General features: G+C 32.8%; 1 pseudogene; it reads right to left on the minus strand.

Annotated features, from left to right (window-relative positions):
- The window catches only part of LOC106460269, a 106,099-nt pseudogene that overhangs the window by 51,965 nt on the left and 45,215 nt on the right, over positions 1-8,919 (minus strand).

Raw genomic sequence — 8,919 nt, forward strand, 5'->3', positions numbered from 1 at the left:
ACTCGCTATCTACAGCTGCTGCCATTGACGAACTGCTCACACCACCACTCCAGTCCAAAAATATTTAATAACTTAATGCTAAAGAACTTACCTTGTAGTCTACCCATTTCACTATCATCAGACTCGCTATCTACAGCTGCTGCCATTGACGAACTGCTCACACCACTTGAAGCTAAAGCGAGGTGATCAAATATTAGGTGTAAGTCATCTTTGATACAAGTATATCAATAATATATAATAAACTGTAAAATAAGCTATCTTAACTTAGTTCCAACAAGCATTACCAGGATTACATGCTACCAAGTAGGGCTGTGTTCAAAAGTTTGTTCACTAGCCAGGAATTCGAAGGTTTTTCAGGAGGAAGTCAAGCAATGTCAGATTTTTCCTCTTCTTCACAGCAACTATCTGACAATGTTTGGATAGTGATCACATGGAAAATTTAATTTACTGATTTGTATAATGTTCATTACTTAAACAAAACACTAAAAACGTAACATGTAGCAGCTCCTTTTGTGCATTAGACCTGACCATTATATTAAATCACAGGAAGATAAGTTTGGTTGCTGCATTGCTTCAATGAAATGTACTGAATCTCTAGTATACAATATGTAAGAGAAGTTACTGTGGAGTAAGTATGAAAGATAAAATATAACACATCATTAATAATTTTAACGTTGAAAAAAAGGAGAGCAGATGTAACTCTAAATCGGTCCCACAATAAGAACTGTGATTTTGTAGCATCTAAAAATGAGTTTAAAATCACTGGAAATGTTGAAAATGAGGTACTATCGAGAATTTAGGTTTCTAATTTGAAAACTTCCCACTCTGAACAACCAACAAACTGATGTTAAGCTATTATTGGTCATGTAAGATACTTTATGACCACTGTTCTATTAAACATATGTGAATGTTTTATTTCATTTACTGTATTTGCTGGTAATCTGGATTAGTTTTAACAAATTAAGTGTATTTTTTCTAGGTTTGATACGTAGGATGTTACTTTTGTGAAGAAATTCTTAGAAAGTTATTTTTAAACTTTGCTAACCTGCACTCTGGGGTAATCAATACAACCACAAATGTTTTTTTTTATACTCTTCAAATGCTACAGACAGCTCAGTGCAGCATAACTTAAATCACAAACATTTAATAAACAACTTTACAAAGCAATATTCTAGTATGACAGATGAGATCAATACATTTCAAATCAAAAATGTCTTGATTAATTGTAACTAGCATGTGAGATAAGATACTTCTAGTTACAAAGAAACAAAACAAATGATACAATTACAAACAAATTATTGTAATGCAGTAGCTGGCATAACGTCAATGCACTTACTCAGAAAAGCAAACAAAAGTAAAAGGAACAACATTGTTTTGGTTAAATATGATATTAATTGGAGAGTTCTTATTGGAACTCTATCTTTGAACATGTGCATAAAACAAGGGGTAAAAATCGGGCATTGTTTTAAGAGTAAAAAGTATCGTCTTATACACCAGCAAATCCGGTATATGGATTAAATGTAAAATACAAGGTTATTCAATCAGATATACACTAGTAGTTATGGTGATGTCATTGGTAAATTATGAAAATTAGTATATCAAAGGTTTAAACTTTTGTTTGGTAACATGTGATGAACCTTCAAAGGTCAGAATCTACCCTTCCTTACAAGCCCTACTACCAAGTCATTGTTTATATAGACTGACCAATTTCCATTATAAATTACAGTATAAATATTTAATGCTGGAATACCTCTATCATATGGGGAACAATTACAAAATTTTCTTCAATTACACAGTTCGATATTTTCTTGTTTCATCACCCTCTTTACACATGCGACAAAAAAACTAGAAGCCTGAACTTAAGCATTCTTGATATACTCTACTGACAAGAGAAGCTCTACTCTACAGGATAGATACGAGTTCCCAAAATTTGATAATTTCTAAACACCACACCTTATGTACCATAACGAGAACCAGCTGTAATTTACATTCGAAAAATATTTTGCATAGAAACAATAATTCTTACACGGACCCCTGAAAATAAAACCTTCCCTGCTTAATCCTTTCTCGGTTTTCTTTTAAATGACATTTTCAAAAACATTATTATAACAGTATCCCATGACATATTCAAAAACCTGGCATTCAAGGATAAAACAAATTTGTAACCTCATATTTTTTTTAACACTACAATAACATCTTTCAATGACACATAACAGCTGTGGTTAAATTTCTTACACTTATAAAAATATTTCCCATTGATGTCATTTGAAATACACATCATATAAAATGCAGTTGCTACTGAAGTGTACCATTATAACTTACTTGGGAGAATACTAGTAGAATCTTCATTGTTGAAAGTAGTCGACGTCCCCTCTTGTCCCGAGTCTGCTTCTGACATTCCACTCCTGCCCGAAGCTCCTTGTAGCCGCCCTGCACCTCCGTCTACACTACTGGAACTCAATGCAGGAAGCTTGTTCGCTCGGGAGGACCGTCGACTGCAAGATCACAGTTATACAAGTTTAAACAAAGTCAACCATTTTTAATTCCTTAAATATGAATGTCTGATGCAAGGTACACCAGTGAAACAAATTCATCACCTCATCCACACATACAATTATTAAAACAATATTCCTCAAACAAATGAACAGTTCTTCTGGAAAGCTGCAAATGTTTTGTGTTTCATCAATCTAAAAGTCTATTTGTATCTTAATTGCCTATGTTGTAGGCTTACACACAATGTTAACCAATCAGTTAATCAAAATTAACCCTATAGATTTGAATTAACGTCACAGAATTAAATTAAAAATTTAATCAAATTACTTTTAAGTAAATTTCAATCTATACCTTTTGAGTCGCATAACTTAATGGTGCTGGGACTTCTCTTTAAAGCTATTTCCCTTCCCTTACAAGGGTTTCAGATAGTTCAACCAATCTAAAACATGCTGTGATATTACCAAGCCAGAATATAAAATTTTAACCTATTTATCTCTTTGCTTTACTGAGATATCACTATATTTGTTCAACACACATTGAACTTATCCTCCGTCTTAAAAAATGTCTAAATATTATCTACAACATTGCTACTGGACCTGTTTACAACCAACAGAAAGATACACTATGTAGATCAGACGATTGTTTTGTTTTAGTGGTAAAATCCAATAATTCGTTGTGAGGGTTTGATGTGTTGGGACTGAACATACTGCTCCGAGAAGTAATGAATTCTTTTAACCCATTTATAGATTAGTTAGAAACTCAGATAAATTACAGTAGTTTTTGGACATTCTAATCTAGTGGCTGAGGTATTTTTCTGCTTTCAAAACTGCAAATGTGAATGCTGCCCAAATTATTTTTGTACAACCAAAGTAGTGAGGGGGAAAAAAAAAGTTTTACCAAACCAACATCCGAATGAAAAAAGCCTCAAGACAATAGTAAGAGTAAAATTACTTGGTTTTATGTATATTTATTATACATTCTTTAATACAAGTAATTAAAATTCAAAAATCAGAAACTTATTAGGTTAGATAAGAAAACATAAATAAAAAAACATTCTTCTCAAGGATTGCCATCTGCATGATGTATCTCGAAACTGTGTTTAATGTAACTTGCATTGAACTCTTGCTGGGTGATTTGTTGCTTTGTATGCCAGTTACATGGTTCAAAAAGCAACAAAAAACTTCTGAGCCTGAAGTTCTTTAGCAAAAAATAATTGTAACTATCTGTTACAATCTGCAGTAATTCTTGGAAAAAAAAATGCACTTTTGATTTTATTTCCTATTTTTCAACTTTCACTGTGGATGATTTTGATAGTTAGTGTTAGGGTAGGAAAAAATAACAGATAAAATATAAAGATTTATACAAAAAAAACTTTAAATTCAATTAGGAGGTTCTAGAGGTTACAAATGCAATATGAAAACTAATTTTTTGTGTGCAACATACTTGTAATGTTTACTAAAATCTTGCCAATTTTCACGAAGATACATTGGTACATTCAAATTTATATTTCATGGTTACAAGATTGGTCAAAAGGACCTAGCAATCATATATATTTATATCAATCTTTCAAAATTAGCATTTCTGATTATTGCTGTTTAATTATTCCAACAATTGATTAATCAACTAATCAAAATTAAGGTTTCCAATTACTACTATCCTTGATTATTCCAACTGTCTAAGAAATCTAAAATATTGCTATTACATTTGTTTGTTGTGAAGCACAAAGCTACATAATGGATTATCTGTGCTAAGACCAATTTTTAGCCTTTTAAGTTTTTTTTTTACTTCAGAGTTTGTTCTGCTTTGATTAGTTCTAAATCTATGTGTCAGTCATAAGACAATCACATTTAGATATATTTCTTTTTTATGCATACAATATTTTAAGTAGCAGATGTATTTGTTTACAATTAATGGAACTTTAAAATTAATTAAAATACCAGAGTAGCTTTAAAAATAAAGTGTGAAGTTACAGTCATCCAATAGTATTGAAAGCTAGGCCTAAAGCACATTAGTTTGGTTTGGAAGTAATAATACAATGTAGCAGATAAAACTTTGACAAGTATAAACAAAAATTATATTACAAGCAGTACCTCATTCAATACTGTACCTATGGTAATGATGTCAGAGTCATCACACACAGATAAACATCCATTCCACAAGAGAAAATGATATATGCTGCTTACAAACTATTTTAAACACCAAAAAACAATTTATATGTACAAGTGTAAGCCAAAAGAGCAACCAATGAAAGAGTAAAAATGGTTTCTGATCTTCCTTGATCTGTTTTCCTTCCCCCAAATTAGGGAATGCACAACCTACGATGTTCATGAACTGAAAATCAGGTTTTAAAAGCTTTATGGTAAGCTGATTTGTTATTTAATGCTTCCTCGACATCAAACCAACTAGAGCAATAAATCTTTATGTTAAGTCATGCTCTACATATATGCATGATTTATAACTTCTTTAAATAAACTTAGTACATCCATAAGCTTTTTTTTTATTTCATCCAAACTTCCAATCAAATAACCAGAGATTGAGATAAAAAAAACATCTATTCATCTTAGTTATGGTCTACAACAATGTTATTTTTAATATTTTCTACCTAAATTTAGTCACACATGAATTTTACACAATAAAAAATACCAAACTGCTTGTCTCTCTCTCTCAGCAATGCCCTGACAGTACATGTAATGTAATTTGAGGTGAAGCCCCATCTTGAATGACGACTTATATTTAAAACTCCTTTTCTCTGAAACGTAGGAATGGTAACATGTTCCAAGTTACATAACTTGTTTATAAGCATTCCATAAGCCTCTCTGCTATTTTCAGAATGATATTACCTTAATGTTGTACCAGCATTATTACCATTCATAACTTGTTTATAAGCATTCCATAAGCCTCTCTGCTATTTTCAGAATGATATTACCTTAATGTTGTACCAGCATTATTACCATTCTTTTGTAATGCTTTACGAGAGAGATTCTACAGTTTAAGAGACGAACTTCCGCGAGTCACTTCTAATTGGTAGAATAAATCCTAACATGTTTGATACTGTTTTAGTCACTAGGATGCTAATTTCACTATAATGCTTCCTAAAAATAATTTTTTTTCTACACTAGAATTGCCATTCCAATCATCTAATTACCTCATCTTCCCAATGACAACTATAAGATGTTCAATTTGAAATTAGAAATGGTAGAACAACCCAACTAACTTTATAATATTCTTTGGTGTGTGTATCTGTGTGTATACAGGGTGTTCAAAATGTCAAACCATAGGTTATTTGCAGCTCAGAAGTCCAAGCCTGGCTGAATAACATCTTCCCAGGACGCTGGATTGACAATGGCCGGCATGGCCAGGTGGTTAGGGCACTTGACTCGCAATCTGATGGGTCGCAGGTTCGAATCCCCGCCACACCAAAACATGCACACCTGGTGTCTGAACTAGGACGTCAGTCCTACTCCCAGATACTCACCTCCAACAGAAGTTGGAGGTGTGAGAAACATCATACAAAACTACCACTGGATTGACAGATGCAATCCAAAGAAAGGGGCCCCAAGATCTATGGACATTGAACACCTGAAACAATGAATTCATGACGAGTGTCGAACCATTGACAGTGACATGAATATCCTTCACAGTGTTCAAAGAGAATAGAAATACCATCTCCAAACATGTTTCAAATTACAAGGACAGCATGTGGAACACATCCTGTAAAATTCTTTAAAGTCCCTATGGTTCCAAACTTTTCAGACTCCCTGTACATAAAACTTCTTACCTGTCGTGCAATTAACACATTCATAAAATATTGTGAATATAACATATTTCAAGCAGTTATGGAGTTTTCAAATACAATCTTTTCTACATTCAACAGCTTAAATAGCTATATTGGGGACATCACAATTAAATTAAATCTCTTACAACATAACTTTATGATTTATTGGGGACATCACAATTACAATTAAATCTCTTACAACATAACTTTATGATTTATTGGGGACATTACAATTAAATCTCTTACAACATAACTATGATTTACTGGGGACATCACAATTACAATTAAATCTCTTACAACCTAACTATGATTTATTGACATCACATCAAGCTTTGTTTCCAAAACCATTATACACATTAATCTCCAGACTTTCCTATTTCTGTAACAGGACTTGTTTTGAATGATACAGTCACACTTACGTTCCAGACAGTGTCAAGGGTTTCACTTACATAACTTTTTTCTTCTCATTTTTTAAAATAATAGTTTAGCAGAGACTGAATTTATATATCAAATATTAAACATTTATATCATGATTTAATAGTACTTGTTATGGTACTATTAAATCAAAGATTATTTTAATGTACACTAGATGATAATAAATTGCATGATATAACAGATGCGGCAAAATATCTTTAGGTAGGAATTAAAATTTCATATCTACTTCATAATCATTTTATGAATACAATCAAGTCTTGGTATTTCTAATAACTATTTGGTTTTGGTTTTGTTTAACTAATAGGTTTTCTTTTTACAAAAAACTGGTAAGGCAACTGCTTTATGCATCAAAGTTGGCACAATGTCAGTGCAGTCATGAAAACAAGATCACACTATTTAAGCTTGGCATCACTTACTACAGCACTTCTTTTGACAGATAATCTGCATTAGGCCAAAAATAAACTGTCCTTAAGTGACAGCTTTGCTACTCCAAGACTTACTGTAAAGGTAAGGTATTCTCTTCAAAATTAGGCACAATTTAAAAAAACATGGACATAGCCTGTTGTGTTTCTTATCACCCAGGTCTAGAGTCTAGACTACACTCTTCAATCACGTGAACCAACCAACCACATAAACCTACTTCACAGACTGCATGGTAGATATAAAATATTTCACAAATTACAGATGCCCTCCACGTCAGCTTTCAGTTTTGTAATCTATAGCATGTCCTTCAACTTCACAAAGTATATTTCTCATTTCGAAATTGTCATCCCAGATCACCATCAATATACGAGCCTAACCTACGTCAGAATATTTAAAAGCAAATGTATATGCATATATCTCCAAGCCCTCAAACATGTGTGTGTGTGTGTGTGATGGTGGGGTATGGGTAAATTCAAGATGAGATCAGGACACCGTATGTGACAATGAGACAAAACAAAACTCCAAGTGTGTCCTGCTTATTTATAAGCACACCATGAATTACTTACTTTCAAGTAACGGTAAACAACATCTATTTCAACAACTATGGATATGTTGACTTTAGCGACAGTACAGATCAAAATTTCAGTCCTAATGAATTACGACAAGCTAACATCAGACACGATACGCACACTTCATCTGGTATACACGCGAATTCTTCAAAATGTTGCTACTGTAACATTCCCACAAAGCCGCTATGGTATTATCTCCAAATACAACGTTTCTCAACGCTCGGCAACGCTAATACTTGTAGTGTATATGTTTGTTGTACGTTCAACCGAGAGGCTCTGTAATTTGAGATCAGACGCCACCTACTGGACATGTGAGGCTGTGCAGCTCAGCGTCTACGATGCTTATGTTCCTAACTATGGTACGGATACGTCACGGTTTTCGTGTCTAACCAACGTACGCAACAAGTTAGTCTAAAAATGTAAAAAGGGAACTTCAGTTAACATCAAACTAAAAACCTCCATTAAACTAGTATTGGCATATAGGTGCACAACTCAATTATTCTGTTAAGATTTAGCTGTACTGACAACACAAAACTAGAGTTTCTTTTGAACCAATCCACTAACAGAACGTTATTTCATCGTTATCTCAACACAGTGGTTTTGAGCAGGTTTTTTAATCATGCGCCGAATATACGTAAAGCGAACAACGATAATAAAAAAAAAAAGTGGCAATACTTTCAACACTGGACACTTCGCTTTTTTTTTTAATGCAATCTTTGAACTGATTTCCCAGTATTTTTAGCCTATGAAGTCGGTTGAGAAGTTTTATTGTAAACTTTGGGTAATTTTTTATATTACTCATACAAGACCCATAAAAGAAATTTAAAGAAGCTCTTGTGAAACGTTGAAGAGATGCTTTCACAGATTCCTCAAATTGACACATTTAAAGATTAAGAAAAATTTTTTAAAAACCACAAATTTACCACAATTTTTTTAAATTCTTCCTTTAAAAAGTTACATCTGTATATAAAAAAACTAATTTACTGAAGTCCTTTGCTGCAAACATCAACTGGTAAAAATATTTTCTGATATTTTTAAAATTAAAATCGGTTAAAAACGATCACTTACATGGACATTGACTTGTTTGATTACTGTTAAGTACAAAGCTTCACATTGGTTACCTGTGCTATGCCCACTTCGGGTATCAAAACCTGATTTTGGGGGCATATTGACTAGTTTTGGGAAATTTGTTTTGTTTTTAATTATGCACAAAGCTACACAAGG

The sequence above is a fragment of the Limulus polyphemus genome, unplaced genomic scaffold, assembly GCF_000517525.1.
Source record: "Limulus polyphemus unplaced genomic scaffold, Limulus_polyphemus-2.1.2 Scaffold738, whole genome shotgun sequence".
NCBI lineage: Eukaryota > Metazoa > Arthropoda > Merostomata > Xiphosura > Limulidae > Limulus > Limulus polyphemus.